Below are 18,857 nucleotides of genomic sequence, written 5' to 3' on the forward strand. Positions count from 1 at the left end.
CACTTTGACCCACCAAGTGCTTCACAGAAGTTTATAATGCAGAGCCGTAAAAATAAAAAATCATATTTTTTCACAAAAATGATCTTTTTGCCCCCAATTTTTTATTTTCCCAAGGGTAAGAGAAGAAATTGGACCCCAAAAAATGTTGTGCAATTTGTCCTGAGTACGCTGATACCCCATATGTGGGGGGGAACCACTGTTTGGGTGCATGACAGAGCTCGGAAGGGAAGGAGCGCCATTTGGAATGCAGCCTTAAATGGATTGGTCTGCAGGCGTCACGTTGCATTTGCAGAGCCCCTGATGTACCCAAACAGTACAAACCCCCCACAAGTGACCCCATATTGGAAACTAGACCTCCCAAGGAACTTATCTAGATGTGTTGTGAGAACTTTGAACCCCCAAGTGTTTCACTACAGTTTATAACGCAGAGCCGTGAAAATAAAACATCTTTTTTTTCCCACAAAAATGATTTTTAGCCCCCCAAATTTTTATTTTCCTAAGGATAACAAGAGAACTTGGACCCCAGAAGTTGTTGTTCAATTTGTCCCGAGTACGCTGATAACACATATGTTGGGGTAAACCCCTTTTTGGGCGCACGGGAGAGCTCGGAAGGGAAGGAGCACTGTTTTACTTTTTCAACGCAGAATTGGCTGGAATTGAGATTGGACGCCATGTCGCGCTTGTAGAGCCCCTGATGTGCCTGGACAGTGGAAACTCCCCAATTCTACCTGAAACCCTAACCCAAACACACCCCTAACCCTAATCCCAACGGTAACCCTAACCACACCCCTAGCCCTGACACACCCATAATTCTAATCCCAACCCTAATCCAAACGTAAATGTAATCCAAACCCTAACCCTAACTTTAGCCCCAACCCTAACTTTAGCCCCAACCCTAACTTTACCTCCAACCCTAGCCCTAACCCTAACCCTACCCCTAACCCTAACCCTAAACGTGACTGAAATACGTGGCACTGAAATACGTGGCACTGAAATACGTGGCACTGAAATACGTGGCACTGAAATACGTGGCACTGAAATACGTGATACGTGGCACTTAAATACGTGGCACTGAAACACGTGGCACTGAAATACGTGATACGTGGCACTGAAATACGTGGCACTGAAATACGTGGCACTGAAATACGTGGCACTGAAATACGTGGCACTGAAATACGTGGCACTGAAATACGTGGCACTGAAATATGTGATACGTGGCACTAATACGTGGCACTGAAATACGTGGCACTGAAATACGTGGCACTGAAATACGTGGCACTGAAATACGTGATACGTGGCACTGAAATACGTGGCACTGAAATACGTGGCACTGAAATACGTGGCACTGAAATACGTGATACGTGGCACTTAAATACGTGGCACTGAAACACGTGGCACTGAAATACGTGATACGTGGCACTGAAATACGTGGCACTGAAATACGTGGCACTGAAATACGTGGCACTGAAATACGTGGCACTGAAATACGTGGCACTGAAATACGTGATACGTGGCACTGAAATACGTGGCACTGAAATACGTGGCACTGAAATACGTGGCACTGAAATACGTGGCACTGAAATACGTGGTACTGAAATATGTGGCACTGAAATACGTGATACGTGGCACTGAAATACGTGATACGTGGCACTGAAATATGTGATACGTGGCACTGAAACACGTGGCACTGAAATACGTGGCACTGAAATACGTGGCACTGAAATACGTGGCACTATGACTGTCAGAAAATGTTCATTAAACGGTTAGGGGTGAGGTTAGGGGTAGAGTTAGGGTTAGGGTTTGGATCCCTTTATCACCTTGATGGTGGTGGGTGGCTTTTCAGTGTGTTTAAATGCATGCGTTTTTAACGCAAACAAACGCATGTGCTTAAAAACGCAAGAAAATACTGCAGGTTGTATTTCTGAAAATGAACGCATGCAGAAAAAAAACGCATGCGTTTGAAAACGCGACCAAACGCGTACAAAAAAACCGCATGCGTTTTCAATGTTAAATATAGGGAAAAAACGCATGCGTTTTTTTGTGCAAAAAACGCTGCAGACAAAAACGCAAGTGTGAAACCAGCGACGCTTTTTATAGCAAAAAAGTTTTTGCGTCTCCACATTTTGAGACCTATAATTTTTCCACATTTTGCTCCACAGAGTCATGTGAGGTCTTGTTTTTTGCGGGACGAGTTGACGTTTTTATTGGTAACATTTTCGGACACGTGACCGTTTTTGATCGCTTTTTATTCCGATTTTTGTGAGGCAGAATGACCAAAAACCAGCTATTCATGAATTTCTTTTGGGGGAGGCGTTTATACCGTTCCGCGTTTGGTAAAATTGATAAAGCAGTTTTATTCTTCGGGTCAGTACGATTACAGCGATATCTCATTATATCATTTTTTTATGTTTTGGCGCTTTTATACGATAAAAACTAAAATATAGAAAAAATAATTATTTTCGTATCGCTTTATTCTCAGGACTATAACTTTTTTATTTTTTTGCTGATGATGCTGTATGGCGGCTTGTTTTTTGCGGGACAAGATGACGTTTTCAGCGGTACCATGGATATTTATATCAGTCTTTTTGATCGCGTGTTATTCCACTTTTTGTTCGGCGGTATGGTAATAAAGCGTTGTTTTTTGCCTCGTTTTTTTTTTTTTTTTCTTACGGTGTTTACTGAAGGGGTTAACTAGTGGGGCAGTTTTATAGGTTGGGTCGTTACGGACGCGGCGATACTAAATATGTGTACTTTTATTGTTTTGTTTTTTTTATTTAGATAAAGAAATGTATTTATGGGAATAATATATATTTTTTTTTTATTATTTATTTAGGATTTTTTTTTTTTTTTTTTTTTACACATGTGGAAAAATTTTTTTTTAACTTTTTTACTTTGTCCCAGGGGGGGACATCACAGATCATTGATCTGGCAGTGTGCACAGCACTCTGCCAGATCGACGATCTGCTGTGCAGGGCTGCAGGCTTACCAAGTGTCTGCTCTGAGCAGACACTCAGTAAGCCACCTCCCTCCCTGCAGGACCCGGATCCGCGGCCATCTTGGATCCGGGACCTGCAGCCAGGAAGGAGGTAGGAGACCCTCGCAGCAACGCGATCACATCGCGTTGCTGCGGGGGGCTCAGGGAAGCCCGCAGGGAGCCCCCTCCCTGCGCGATGCTTCCCTGCATCGCCGGCACATCGCGATCATATTTGATCGCGGTGTGCCGGGGGTTAATGTGCCGGGGGCGGTCCGTGACCGCTCCTGGCACATAGTGCCGGATGTCAGCTGCGATATGCAGCTGACACCCGGCCGCGATCGGCCGCGCTCCCCCCGTGAGCGCGGCCGATCGGCTATGACGTACTATCCCGTCAAGGGTCAGATAGGCCCAGGTCACCTCGACGGGATAGTACGTCAAAGGTCACAGAGGGGTTAAGTAATGGATGTATGATGGCATGCTTAAATGAGGAGGGAAAAATACCGGAAGTGAGGGAAAGGTTGAATATTTTTGTTAGGTGAGAGGTGACAGCCGGGGAAAGGGACTGGAGGAGATGTGACGGAATGGGGTCACTGGTGCAAATGGTCGGGCGAGAAGATGCAAGGAGCCTGCTTACTTCTTCTTCTGTAACTGGTTCAAAGTCAGAGAGTGAACTAGATGCAGTGGGGGAGGGAGGACAGTGCATGGTATGAAGAGATTGGGAGATGATTTCCTGTCGAATGTGGTCAATTTTTTCTTTGAAGTAATTGGCCAGATCGTCAGCGCGGAGATCTGTGGTTGGGGCCTGCTCTCTTGGGTTGAGTAGGGACTGGAAAGTGTCGAAGAGACGTTTAGGGTTATTGGACAGCGAGGTGATGAGGGTGTTGAAATAGGTTTGTTTGGAGAGGTGAAGGGCAGAGTTGTATGTTTTTAGCATGAACTTATAATGGATGAAATCTTCGGCACCTTTTGCTTTGATGAATGCTTTGCAAACTCTTGGCATTCTCTTGATGAGCTTCAAGAGGTAGTCACCGGATATGGTCTTCCAACAATCTTGAAGGAGTTCCCAGAGATGCTTAGCACTTGTTGGCCCTTTAGCATTCCCTCTGCGGTCCAGCTCACCCCAAACCATCTCGATTGGGTTCAGGTCTGGTGACTGTGGAGGCCAGGTCATCTGGCGTAGCACCCTATCACTCTCTTTCTTGGTCAAATAGCCCTTACACAGCCTGGAGGTGTGTTTGGGGTCATTATCCTGTTGAAAAATAAATGATGGTCCAACTAAACGCAAACCGGATGAAATAGCATGCCGCTGCAAGATGCTGTGGTAGCCATGCCGGTTCAGTATGCCTTCAATTTTGAATAAATCCCCAACAGTGTCACCAGCAAAGCACCCCCACACCATCACACCTCCTCCTCCACGCTTCACAGTGGGAACTAGGCATGTAGAGTCCATCCGTTCACCTGTTCTGCGTCACACAAAGACATGGTGGTTGGAACCAAAGATCTCAAATTTGGACTCATCAGACCAAAGCACAGATTTCCATTGGTCTTATGTCCATTCCTTGTGTTCTTTAGCCCAAACAAGTCTCTATTTTACCATGAAGACCTGCGCAAAGTCTCCTCTTAACAGTTGTTGTAGAGATGTGTCTGCTGTTAGAACTCTGTGTGGCATTGACCTGGTCTCTAATCTGAGCTGCTGTTAACCTGCGATTTCTAAGGCTGGTGATTCGGATAAACTTATCCTCAGAAGCAGAGGTGACTCTTGGTCTTCCATTCCTGGGGCGGTCTTCATGTGAGCCAGTTTCTTTGTAGCGCTTGATGGTTTTTGCCACTGCACTTGGGGACACTTTCAAAGTTTTCCCAATTTTTCGGACTGATTGACCTTCATTTCTTAAAGTAATGATGGCCACTTGTTTTTCTTTGCTGCTTTTTTCTTGCCATAATACAAATTCTAACAGTCTATTCAGTAGGACTATCAGCTGTGTATCCACAAGACTTCTGCACAACACAACTGATGGTCCCAATCCCATTTATAAGGCAAGAAATCCCACTTATTAAACCTGACAGGGCACATCTGTGAAGTGAAAACCATTCCCGGTGACTACCTCTTGAAGCTCATCAAGAGAATGCCAAGAGTGTGCAAAGCATTCATCAAAGCAAAAGGTGGCTACTTTGAAGAACCTAGAATATAAGACATATTTTCAGTTGTTTCACACTTTTTTGTTAAGTATATAATTCCACATGTGTTAATTCATAGTTTTGATGCCTTCAGTGTGGATGTACTATTTTCATAGTCATGAAAATACATAAAACTCTTTAAATGAGAAGGTGTGTCCAAACTTTTGGTCTGTACTGTATATCTATCTATATATATCTATCTATCTATATATATATATATATATATATATATATATATATATATATATATATATATATCTTTCTATTTATCTATATACTGTGTATCTATAGACATGTCAGTGCTATTGTGTCCATGTATATCTGTCAGTGGCATGTGTCCTATGTATTGGTGGCATCTATCCAATTTGTATGTTGGGGATAAGTAGCATGTTTGCTGCACTTGTGTCATGCTTCCTAGGTATAAATGTGGCAGGAGCTAATATGACCAAACAGAATCTGTAATGGGAACCTGACATCAGGTTTTGCTACCTCATCTGAGCAGGATAATGTAGGAAAAGAGACCTTGATTCCAGCGATGTATCACTTCGTTTACTGGGTGCAGTAGTTGAGTTGTGACACAAACTGTTCTTAGATGTAGCATGCAGCAGAGAAAGCTTCCCCTGCCAATATCAGGCAGGTAGGAGTCTTTGAGGTCGGATGACTTGGCATGAGGGAGCTAGTCCCCAAACCTTCATTATAATTAAACTGCACACAGCCTAATAAGTGACACCTCTTGAATGCAGTGTTTAACCCCTACAGCATGCTGTCTTCCGATTACATAGCTAAAACCTGTTGACAGATTCCCTTTAACAGAATAGTGCCCCCTGGTGTTCTGTACAGTTTGCATAATGCGGCCATTCTCATTCACTTCCGTCATCCTAGTACACTGCGGCTACTATATCGCTCCCACTATGTATGTGCGGTTTGTGTTTACTGTGTGATCTCTGTGATGAGCAATTGTAAAATGGTGACAGGACAAGTGTTTGTGGATAGCTACATTCCCCTTAGATTCCTTTCTTATGTATGCTAGTCTCCAGGAAGTATCTATCTCTAGGATATATACTGCTTTTGGACCTGGATCTTTATGCAGTTATGGGCAGGTGTAGCAGTGGGACTGTCATTCATTTTGTGGCCGGATTTCCTTTGTTGTACTCAGTCAATCCACGTGTTGCACAGATTCAGAACTGGACTAGAAAAGTGTGCAGTGTGTGTGTTTTAGCTTTTCACCATGCTGTTACTGAGGACTGCTAGTATTCAGTTTTTTCTATTGGTTTGAGATAACACAAGACCCTTTTGTTTCTGTCTCAGATGTTTGGCAGTATGCCACCTACAAACTAAGGGAAGCTGATTTCCAGCTAGTGCTCAGCCGATTAGGCTACTTTCACACTAGCGTCGCTTGCTGTCCGTCGCAATGCGTCGTTTTAGAGAAAAAGCGCATCCTGCAAAGTTGCCCGCAGGATGCGTTTTTTCTCCATAGGCTTGCATTAGCGACGCATTGCAATGTATGGCCACACGTCGCATCCGTCGTGCGACGGATGCGTCGTGTTTTGGCAGACCGTCGGCACAAAAAAAGTTACATGTGACTTTTTTTTGTGCGTCGTGTCCGCCATTTCCGACCGCGCAAGCGTGGCCGAAACTTCGCCCCCTCCTCCCCGGACATTAGAATGGGGCAGCGGATGCGTTGAAAAACTGCATCCGCTGCCCCCGTTGTTCATTATTTTCACAACGTGCGTTGGTACGTCGGGCTGACGCATGGCGACGGCCATGTCCCGACGCTAGTGTGAAAGTAGCCTTAGGGGTCTACTCCCCTGGACGAAGCTTAACCGCGAAACGCGCGTCGGGGTCCATTTACTGTTCTGCTGATACAGGTAAACATACTTTCACCTCTCCCTATTCTCATGTCTGTGCATTACTTGGCATACGGTCAGTATACTAATATACATAGTGGCATTACTTCATATACCTTTATTATGCCTTACATTTGAGCACTACCATGTGGCAAGTATTTTTGGCTACACACAGTGATACCATTGTCAACTTTTTTAAGGGCTAATTTATATATTTTTTAGGGGTATATACCTCTTTATTCTATTTAATACATTACGCAGCCCCAGCTTATGTAATGACATGCAATGCTGACCTATGCATTTCTATTTAGCCCATATATATGGTATGGTGTATACTTAAGCATTTAGGCTACTAAATATCTATATAATCCATACATTTTCTCTTTTCTGGGCTGTATCGATTAGGGAACACTTTTTTGTTTGATAGGTGTACTGACATATGTATTTCCTCAGCAGACAGTATGTATTCTGTCTTATGTCTTACCACTGATTGTCATTTGGACTTTATTAGAATTTTAATGTATTATTAATAAAATTCATGTTTTTATTGGCACAAAGCTTCCGTCTTGGTTCTATTTTTTGGATATTCACGAACAAGCAGTTTGCTTATTCATGGAGTGACTGATTATCTAGAAATAAGCATTCCTAGGAAAGTTTATTCATGATAATAGTGCAGTGTATATGAACTTTAATGTGTGCCAGAAAAATGGTATAGTAACAATATGAAGGTCTTATGATCATCCTCATGATGACTTAACCCCTTTCCGACATATGCCTTAATAATGCGCACATGTCAGAATCCCCATGTTTGGTGCAGGCCCTGGCGCTGAGACCTTACCTTTCAGGGCACATGACAGGTAATCTATGCAATCGCAATCCACCCGCAGCTGTAACTAGTTAGCTGCTGCTGTTAATCTGTGACAGCGGCATTTAACTCTCTTACTGGAAGTGCATCACTGGCTCTGCCCATCGGTGATCCCATCACATGATCGCGTGTGACTGATGGGTCGGCATGCAGCACACCTCTCTGGTTGTCATTGCCAGATTGCTATGAGCGCTGCACCGTGGTCGATGCTCATGGCACGTGAGCATTTCTGCTACACACAGAAGATCTGATCATCGCCTGTGTGTAGCAGAGGCGATCAAAGTACTACAGCTCTCCCATGGAGATTATTGAAGCATGTAAAAAGTAAATATAAAAGTTCAAATCACCCCCCTTTCGCTCCATTCAACATATAACAATAAAAAAAGTCAAACATAGACATATTTGGTATTGCGTGTTCAGAATCGCCTGATCAATCAATATATAAACAGAATTAACCCGATTGTTAAATGACATAATGAGGAAAAAATTCAAACCATCCGAATTCGTATTTTTGGTTGCCGCTGCATTGCAATAAAATGCAATAACCGGCTATCAAAACATTGTATCTACACCAAAATTGTATCAATAAAATTGTCAGCTCGGTGCACAAAAAATAAGTCCTCACCCAACCCCAGATCACGAAAATGGAGACTCTACAGGTCTTGGAAATGGCCCCCTTTTTTTTCTAACAAATTTTGGATTTTTTTTCACCACCTTTAAAGGAAAAAGAACCTAGACATGTTTGGTGTCTGTGAACTCATAGTGACCTGGAGAATCATAATGGCAGATCCGTTTTAGCATTTAGTGAACATGGTAAAAAAAACAAAGCAAAAAACTGTGGAATTGCACTTTTTTTTTTTCAATTTCACTGCACTTGGGATTGTTTTCCTGTATTCCAGTACATATGTTAAACCAATGGTGTCATTGAAAAGTGCAACTTGTCCCGCAAAAAAACAAACCCTCACACGGCCATATTGACTGAAAACTAAAAAAAGTTATAGCTCTGGGACGAAGGGGAGCAAAAAACTAAAGCGCAAAAATGGAAAATGGCTCCGGGGTTAAGGGGTTAAACTGTTAATGCAATAAGTTTGTGCCTAACCATATTTACTGCAGAAAGCTGGTGTAATGACATTAATAACTGCACCATAAATGTGTAAACCTCAGCTTACCTAGTGAGCACACGACTCGCCATACAATGACAAACCCTGAGTCATCAGGCAAAGATTTTCATGCTGTGATGACCTTACACTACCTCAGTCGCCTTGCATTGTGAACTTAAGCACAAGAACCATTTATTACAGGCATTGTATAGCCTCAGACAAGCCTATGTTGCTTTCAGAGGCACTTAGCATTTAATCTAAGGATAGCAATTTTTACTCGCTTGGCAGATGTGTTTGTAACCTTGTGTGGCCTTTTGGATGTTGTTGAGCTGTGATTCTCAAGTTTCTTCAATAATTGACATAGACACAGTATATTTGAGCAAAGCAAGTCTTTTGGGGAAGAAATTGAATGAATGGACCAGATAGAAAGGCTTCCTATGACATTGCTATTTTGTTTGCTTAGTTGTAAGCTTGGTTTTATGGAACCTTATGCCTGGAATTTCTAAATCGGTTGCTAAAAGTGAGACCAAAAGTTGGTGAAATCAAATTTCTTTTTGGCTATCGCAGCAAAGAACACAATTTGTGCACCATCAGGGAACTCATCCATAAAGAGCATTTCCTGTAAAATTTATATTGATGATCTATCCTACTTTCAAGAGAATAGGCACTCATCTGTATCACCCGTCAGTGGCCGCTGCACATTCAATAACAGTCGATCAGTTTGTTTTTTTGGGCATCAGACCCTCAGAAATCTTAGTGTTGAGCTATCCATTGGATAGTTGATCGACATTTGCTCATAGTGTCTTAAAGCACAGCCAGATGGCAGAAATACATCGTGGTAAAAATCAGTTCCACTTCTTTCTAATGTCAATCACTAATTTCAGTACAGAGAGCTAAAAACAAATTGGTGGGTGTTAGCTGGCCATTGGCTTCCTACTCCACCATTTAACACTGTGTGTTATTGCAGCCTTCCTGCCCTGGCATAGATGGGTGTTATAGCAACTACCATGTATATCTCCAAATAGAATAAAGCAAGTGTGAAAAGGTGCAACCTGCTATGACTGCATAATATGCAAACACAAGTATGCAGTAACACTCTGTAAGCGCTAAAAAGGATGCAAACATTGAATACATGAAATGTGAACTGCATTACTGCTATGTAGAATATACTTATAAAAATGAAGGTACTTGGGGTATAAATTGGCCAATTCATGAGAGTTCCCCAGCCGCGACAAAGAATACCTAACCCAATGTCATACCTCTTGTTAGATCCTACCTGCCCATTAAATTTGTAGCCTTTTTTGTATATATAATTTTTATTGAATTTTTTTTTTTAACAGTATTGTTTAATACAAGCAGAAATGATATTTCAGACCAAGTGCCAAGGCTGTTGTAAGATGAGATTAGTGAAAAACAACAAATTAATCAGTTATATTCTATAAACATCTAAATTATTGTGAATGATATCATTTGTAACTATTTTCCTAACTAGAAATGTGGAGTAAGCCCAGGTTATCTTTGAGATCCTCCAAGATGTGCCAAACATCATTGATACATGGTGTTACAGTGCTTTTTTTCTTCTTGAGAGCAGAACTTTATAATAAATTGTTTACACTTTAACAGAAAATGTCCTTCCGGCGGTTCTAAATTACCAACTGCATCTCATTTTTCAACCTTCATATAATGTTTAATTTGAGCTAGTAATTCAGGGATAGAGTGAATAGAGGGTTCTAACCAGAATTTAAGAAGTGTTTTTCTTGTTAGAAGTATTAAAGTGTGGATCAGTTTTGGAGGACCCTTAGATTGACTGACAATTGAGCTGAATGGGGAACTAATGAGTAGTCAGAGCCCCAGAGGATGACAATAATATTCGTAACCATTTTCCAGAAGGATGCTATCTTAGGGCAGTCCCACAAATCGTAGTATAGATTGAAATAGTAAAAGTCCAAAACTGCGCTCAGAAACCAATCGCTATGCCACTAGTGGTAAAGCGAGTCCACAAGTAAAAAGAACGTATGTCCTCACATAGAAGTATTCCAAGGGCCAGTATACAAGACAATATCGCTCTTGGAACCACGCTGTGGGAAAGTATATTTAATATCACCGGCAGGTGGAAGATGTGGAAGATCACCGGTAGAGAAGATTGGACTTGAGAAGATTACATTTTAGGACACTCTGTTAGTCTATCAAAGTGAGAGACTGTTCTAAGTATATTAAATGCATAAATTGCCCCATGCATAATTTTAATTTACGTTTCTCTCCTATTTCGCAGATAATAATTTTTCCTGAATAAGGTCCATCCCACTCTCATCTTGACAGCAATTTCAACATCTTCTAAAAGTTTCTTCCAATATTTATAGATGTCCGGGTGTATATTGTTTTTACTGTATTGTGTTGATATTGAGTGAGTATAGAATGCGAATAATAGGATGAAGTTCAGCTTATTTTGTATCACTTCCAAGGTAACCTCTCGTAAGTTGGCCATTACGGAGAGCTTAATTTGTTCAAACTGTAAGTAACGAGGCTTGAATTGTTTATTTTTTCTAGACATTCAGTACATGTCAACCATCTGGGCTCATTTGGGTGGGAGACATTATTTATGCCGGCTTGACGCCATGCTTAGAATAGTTTGTTTTCCAAGCCCTGAGCGTATTCAGGATTGTACCAAATGGGGAGGTGTTTGGAAACTCTAAAGGAAAGACTAAACTTTTTCCTCATTGCTTTCTATGTAGAGATTGCATCTCTAATTATTATTGAGCATTTAATAGCAGGTTGGGAGGTGATGGGGGAGTGTAAAAGTGCAATTAAGCTATAGGGATAAGCAAAATCGGATTCTAACGGAAAGTTGGAGTAGGTATGCATTTTGTGGAACCAGTCAATTATATAGCGTAAACGGCAATCCAGGTTTTTAACATTGGGGAGGTTGATACCTCCATTGCCCTATGATGCCATAGGATTATTGAGGCTGATTGCCTCTCCACAATAAGTGGCTAACGGCCTTATTGAGAATAGTGATGTCAATATGCTTGAGTAGGAGCAGGATGGTTTGTAGCCGGTACATAAACTTAGCCATACTTATTTTAATTAGGCGAGCCCTACTCTTAAAAGGATGAGGAAAGTCCTGCCACGATTTTAGTTGGTCTAAAATTTTCTTTATAAGAGGAGGATAGTTTAGGGAGTAGGTATATTGAAGAGGGTATACGACTGATCTTAATGCCTAAATTAGTTATGAATGAGGTTGCAATGGTTATGCCTCATAGAGATAGATTGCAGAAGCCATTTTCCCCTTTCTCTGTTAGGGGAACTATTTTGCGCTTACATTAATTTTAAACCCAAAGTAATCCACAGGATTAGACATGTATAATATGACATCTGCAAAAAAAGGCTGTCTGGATGTTTTTTTTTGTTAATTTGGATGCCCCCTAAATGTGCTAGGATTGGATAGGGTACAAACCAAGGGTTCAATAGCTAAATAAAAAAAAAAGTGGGGATAATGGGCAACCCTGTCTCCGTACCCTTTTCCAAAGGAAAAGACTTTGATAAAAAAAAAACAAAGGGTATATACTTGAGCTGTGGGGGAGGAGTTTGGTATGTATTCAAAGAAGGGGCCTGACATTGACATTTTAGATAAAAATGGGAATAGTTACTCAAAGTATTATGTTACCAAAAGCTTTTTCTATGTCAATTGTTATGATGGCTGGAGAGGACTATTGTATTTTATCCAGGACATTCCAGATATTAAGAGCCTCTGAATGGCCTTTTATAAAGTCCACTTGAGAAGGCGAAATGAGGTAAGGGAGGAAGAAAGCTAACTGGTCTGTTACAATTTTTTAGATGTTTTTTGCATCGTTATTTAAGGAGATTGGTCTGTAAGAATTAGGTGATATCAGCTCTTTGCCTGGTTTAAGCAATAGTTTAATATATGCCAAGATTGGGTTACTTAGAAGTATTTTTATTAAAGACTGATTTCAGGATGGGGAGATTTCCAAGTTAAGTATAAGCCGACCCGAGTTGAAGCTGAGGCACCTAATTTTACCACAAAAAACTGTGAAAACTTATCGACTCAAATATCAGCCTGGTATGCATTGTCCCCTCATCCCTATCCTGGTATGCATGGCTCCTCATACCTATCCTGGTATGCATGGCTCCTCATCCCTATCCTTGTCTGCATGGCTCCTTATCCCAATCCTTATTAAATAATATAAAACATTATTAGGATTTAGGAGAGTTCTATGTGTTGGGAAGTTTAAGTGAGAGCCATAACCCTCACAACTGGAGTGGGCGGCTTAAGAGAGAAGATTAAGATGACTGGTAGTTAGATGCCTATGAAAAAATAGCATGAAAATAAGCTTAACCTTTAAAAGCTAAACATATCATAAACTAGATACTATTCAAACATTAGAACAGAGAACGACCTAGGCAGAGTTGAAGAAATGTAAACCAACTCGCTAGGGGATGCATAGTAATTGACTTCACTTCTATCCGACCATGTGAGGGAGAGAAATTGTTTCCCCCTCTACAACCATTATTATTAGTGGATAGCTGAGAACAAACACCTAGAAAACATTAAACCTTAAAGGATAATTGACTGTGAGTCATTTAGCGCCCCTTATTTCATGTTTGTTGGTTCTCTGCTCTCTTGGGGCGTCATGCTTTGATGATTCCTCAGAGTTCTGAGACCGATTATGACTATTGCCTTCTTGAGGGGGTCTAACTGGTCTGTTGGGGTCTTTGGGATGAAGGAGGTTGGTTACAAAGGTTTCAGCTTTATCTGGAGATATGAAAGTGGAGAAGGAACCATCAGTCCCCTTTATCCTCAATATAGCTGGATAACGTAATTGAATTGATTGCATTTTCCTTGTATAGTTTAGTATAGATGGTCCTGAAGACTCTGGGTTTCCTGGTGACCTCAACGGAAAAGTCCTCAGACAAAAATACATTGAGGCCCGGCAAAATTAATGGTTTTCTCAGTTGTTTATATGCTCGAATAATATCAGCTTTGTCGTTGAAGTCAAGAAACTTGCCATGGTCCGCGTATGTCATGGTCCTATAACGAAGATGTAGGGGGGCAACCCTGTTGACTCTACATTTTTTGCCCTCTGGTAGATGTAAGGCCTTTGGAATGTCATTTTTACAAATGGATTTTAGGGATCCTTGTTGAAAGGATTCTGGTACACCTAATATACACAAGTTGCTCCTATGATTTTCGAGATCGTCAAGGCGGTCCCTCAGAGTAGCGTTATCATGAACAAGGGACAATAGTTTGGCATGGTCACTGGTGAAGACCTCCTTGATGGTCAATATCCGTGTTTCCAGCTTGGACAAATGTTTGGCCTGTTTGATCTTGTTTGTGTTGCAACCCCTGTAGCGCCTTGTTAGGGGTGGATTGGATTGTTGCAGTGATTTCGGGCAGAAGTTTGGTAGTAACCTCATCCGCAAGAGATGAGCTGTCCACCAGTGTTTTTTTGCTGCGGATGACATGTTAGTCGATGCCTTCTGCAAATAACGTATATACTCGTGTATAAGCCGAGTTTTTCAGCACATTTTTTGTGCTGAAAACGCCCCCCTCAGCTTATACACAAGTCTTTGTCCCAGAAAGATGGCAGGGAAGGGGGAGCGGTGGAGCAGCGGATCACAGAGGCAGGAGTCGGTGGCTGCAGCTAAAGCCCATGCCCACTTCTAAAGAGAAATGAATATTCACTGCGCTGGCAGTGAGTATTCAATTCTCTTATAGCACGCAGTTATAGCTGCAGCCGACGGCTTCCAGCACACATCCTACTTACCCTCCTTGTGCACCCTCGCTGCATCTTGTTCTGGCCGTCACCAGCAGCTCTTCCGGCCGAGCGATCACGTGTCCCCCGCTCATTAAGGCAATAAATATTCACGTTTCTCCACTTACATAGGCGTGGAGTGAATATTCATTACCTAAATGAGCAGGGACACGTGATCGCTCGGCCGGAAGAGCTGCTGGTGCCGGAACGAGATGCAGCGAGGGCGCACAGGGAAGGTAAGTAGGATGTGGGGGGGTTTTGTTGTTTTTTTTCATCGGAACCATGCATTACAGGGATAGGGGATGAGGAGCAATGCATACAAGGACAGGGATGGGGAGCCATGTATACAAGAATACGGATAAAGGGACAATACATACCCGGCTTATACTCAAGTCAATAAGTTTTCCTAGTTTTTTATGGCAAATTTAGGTGCCTCGGCTTATACTTGGGTCGGCTTATACTCGAGTATATATGGTAGGTTCTGACCGCCCAAGTCTGAAGCTGGTGCCATGTTGGAGGAATCCTGTGGAATTGAAAGACGTGAGGACAATGGCTGTGGAAGTTGTAACGGTCCATACATGTGGGTTGTAGAGGAAAAAAGAGCAATTATCGCCTAATATCTCATCAATTGTCCAAGAGCAAATAGCTAAGATACTAAAGTGCGTAAAGGTACCGTCACATTTAGCGACGCTGCAGCGATCTAGACAACGATCCCGATCACTGCAGCGTCGCTGTGTGGTCGCTGGAGAGCTGTCACACAGACAGCTCTCCAGCGACCAACTATACGAAGTCCCCTGGTAACCAGGGTAAACATCGGGTTACTAAGCGCAGGGCCGCGCTTAGTAACCCGATGTTTACCCTGGTTACCAGCGTAAACGTAAAAAAAACAAACACTACATACTTACATTCTGGTGTCTGTCCCCCGGCGCTGTGCTTCCCTGCACTGTGTAAGCGCCAGCCGGAAAGCACAGCGGTGACGTCACCGCTGTGCTTTGCTTTCCGGCCGGCCGGCGCTTACACAGTGCAGGGAAGCGGACGCCGGGGGACAGACACCGGAATGTAAGTATGTAGTGTTTGTTTTTTTTACGTTTACGCTGGTAACCAGGGTAAACATCGGGTTAGTAAGCGCGGCCCTGCGCTTAGTAACCCAATGTTTACCCTGGTTACCAGTGAAGACATCGCTGGATCGGTGTCACACACACCGATTCAGCGATGTCTGCGGGAGATCCAGCGACAAAATAAGGTGCTGGCCTCCTAGCTCCGACCAACGATGTCACAGCAGGATCCTGATCGCTGCTGCCTGTCAAACACAACGATATCGCTAGCCAGGACGCTGCAACGTCACGGATCGCTAGCGATATCGTTTAGTGTGAAGGTACCTTTAGATTGTAGGAATGGAAAATAAAATGAACGAGCCTCGCATAGTTGTCACTTGACCTGGAAGTCTCATTTTCATGACTCCTATATTGGTGGTCAACAGAGGAATGATGTTTTGTGCTCTCCACAAGCACATGGAGGTCTAGTCTCTGCTATGAAACGTTTGCTTTGACCACAAGTTGGCAACTGAAAAACAACACGCCCAACTGAAATGCCCGCTCTGATCACAAGATGGCAGCGGAGAGACTTTATATTCCTAAGTGCAGTGATTGCTTTGACTACAAGATGGCAGCAGAGAAGAAGAAAATGCTTGATTACTGACTCTCTCTCTCTGAACCGTGAATGGATGGACTCTACATGCCTGGTTCCCACCGTGAAGCATGGAGGAGGTGTGATGGTGTGGGGATGCTTTGCTGGTGACACTGTTGGGGATTTATTCAAAATTGAAGGCATACTGAACCGGCATGGCTACCACAGCATCTTGCAGCGGCATGCTATTCCATCCGGTGTGCGTTTAGTTGAACCATCATTTATTTTTCAACAGGACAATGACCCCAAACACACCTCCAGGCTGTGTAAGGGCTATTTGACCAAGAAGGAGAGTGATGGGGTGCTTCGCCAGATGACCTAGCCTCCACAGTCACCAGACCTGAACCCAATCGAGATGGTTTGGGGTGAGCTGGACCGCAGAGTGAAGGCAAAAGGGCCAACAAGTGCTAAGCATCTCTGGTAACTCCTTCAAGATTGTTGGAAGACCATTCCCGGTGACTACCTCTTGAAGCTCATCAAGAGAATGCCAAGAGTGTGCAAAGCAGTCAGCAAAGCAGAAGGTGGCTACTTTGAAGAACCTAGAATATAAGACATAATTTCAGTTGTTTCACACTTTTTTGTTAAGTATATAATTCCACATGTGTTAATTCATAGTTTTGATGCCTTCAGTGTGAATGTACAATTTTCATGGTCATGAAAATACAGAAAAGTCTTTAAATGAGAAGGTGTCCAAACTTTTGGTCTGTACTGTGTGTGTGTGTGTATATATATATATATATATATATATATATATATATATATATATATATATATATATATATATAGATAGATATGTGTGTATATATATGTATGTGTATATTTGAGACTGGTGATGTCACAAGAGGCAAGGATAGATGGCAGCGTCGCTGGTAAGCAGCGTGCAGTAAGCAAGAGCTGTGCAGGTCCCATTGGTGGTTTTACCATTCAAGCCGATCGGCAGCGGCTGAGGTGAGTGGATAGAGGCAGCAGCTGAGGTGAGTGGATAGAGGCAGCAGAACACTCGGCAAGGCCCCTCTACTACTCCTCACAATCCACACAGGTACAACTGCTGGAGGGGCGACAAGTGTGGATATAAGCTGGTGGCAAGAAAGCCTGCGGCTTCAGCCTGCAAAATAGACCTCACCTCAGGTGATGACGGAGGGAGCTGTGAGAAGGGTCAAACAGATCCTCAGTTGTATTTATAACCAGGGGTAGATATAGATGGGGGGTTTCCCCCACCCCTGAAATACTCGTATTGAGCTTGGTGATTCTGGAGCTCTTTGAGACACTTCCAGCTACCTAGACTTCCGGTCACAACCACCTCAATTTGTAGGCTTTTAGCCCAGGAGAAGCATGACATTGGGTAAGGGCCCCATCAAAGGAAGGTACTCCTTGTTACGGCTCATGGGCTCTTATAAATTGGCCAATTTTTGTATTAAGTACCTTCATTTTTATAAATATATTCTATATAGCAGTATTCAGTTTAAATTTCATATACTCAATGATTGCATACATCTTAGTGCTTACAGTGCTGCTGTATTCTTTTGTTTGTATGCTCTAGCAAATATATATGTTAGGCAGAGTCATGAACAGCGTCATGGTGGGTTGAAAGTATACAGGCCAAAGAACAGTATCAGACGCCCAGTTAAGTGATAAAAAAAAAAAATAATAACCAATCGGCCCCAGTCATTTTGGCACCCTATATCTCTACAACAGAATGGAGAAAAACTAATAATATGAAGGAATGTAGAGTTAACCCCTTAAAGACCATGGGTATTTCCATTTTTGCATTTCTGTTTTTTGCTCCCCTTTTTCCCTGAGGCTATATATTTTTTATTTTTCCTTCAGGATGGCCATGTGAAGTCTTGTTCTTTGCGGGACGAGTTGTACTTTTGAATGACACCATTTGATTTTACCATATCGTGTACTGGAAAACAGAGAAAAAATTCTAATTGCGGTGAAATTGCAAAAAAGTGGAACTTCATAATTTTTTTTTTTCACCATGTTAACTAAATGCTAAAACTGACCTACCAATATGATTTGCCAGGTCATTACAAGTTCGTACATACAAAACATGTACACTACCGTTCCAAAGTTTAGGGTCACCCAGACAATTTTGTGTTTTCCATGAAAACTCATACCTTTATTAATCAAATGAGTTGCCAAATGAATTGAAAATCTAACTAGTCCAGACACTGACAAGGTTTGAAAAAAAGATTTTTATTTGAAATAATTATTTTCTCCTTCAAACTTTGCTTTTGTCAAAGAATGCTCCCTTTGCAGCAATTACAGCATTGCAGACCTTTGGCATTCTAGCTGTTAATTTGCTGAGGTAATCTGGAGAAATTTCACCCCATGCTTCCTGAAGTCCCTCCCAGAAGTTGGTTTGGCTTGATGGGCACTTTTTGCGTACCATACGGTCAAGCTGCTCCCACAACAGCTCAATGAGGTTGAGATCTG

The 18,857-nt window shown here is 42.3% G+C and overlaps 1 protein-coding gene across 11 annotated transcripts in view; it reads left to right on the plus strand.

Moving 5' to 3' along the window:
* Positions 1-18,857, plus strand: part of IL15 (interleukin 15) — a 130,108-nt gene that overhangs the window by 57,093 nt on the left and 54,158 nt on the right. Inside the window, exon 1 of one of the 11 annotated variants that reach the window (XM_077279244.1) lies at positions 16,810-16,939. The exons of the other annotated variants lie outside the window; for them this stretch is intronic. The gene's annotated coding sequence lies outside the window, so the exon portion shown is untranslated. Of the gene's footprint in view, positions 1-16,809; positions 16,940-18,857 lie in introns of those variants that run through there. 11 annotated transcript variants of the gene reach the window in all.

Source organism: Ranitomeya variabilis, chromosome 1, assembly GCF_051348905.1.
Source record: "Ranitomeya variabilis isolate aRanVar5 chromosome 1, aRanVar5.hap1, whole genome shotgun sequence".
Taxonomy (NCBI): Eukaryota; Metazoa; Chordata; class Amphibia; order Anura; family Dendrobatidae; genus Ranitomeya; species Ranitomeya variabilis.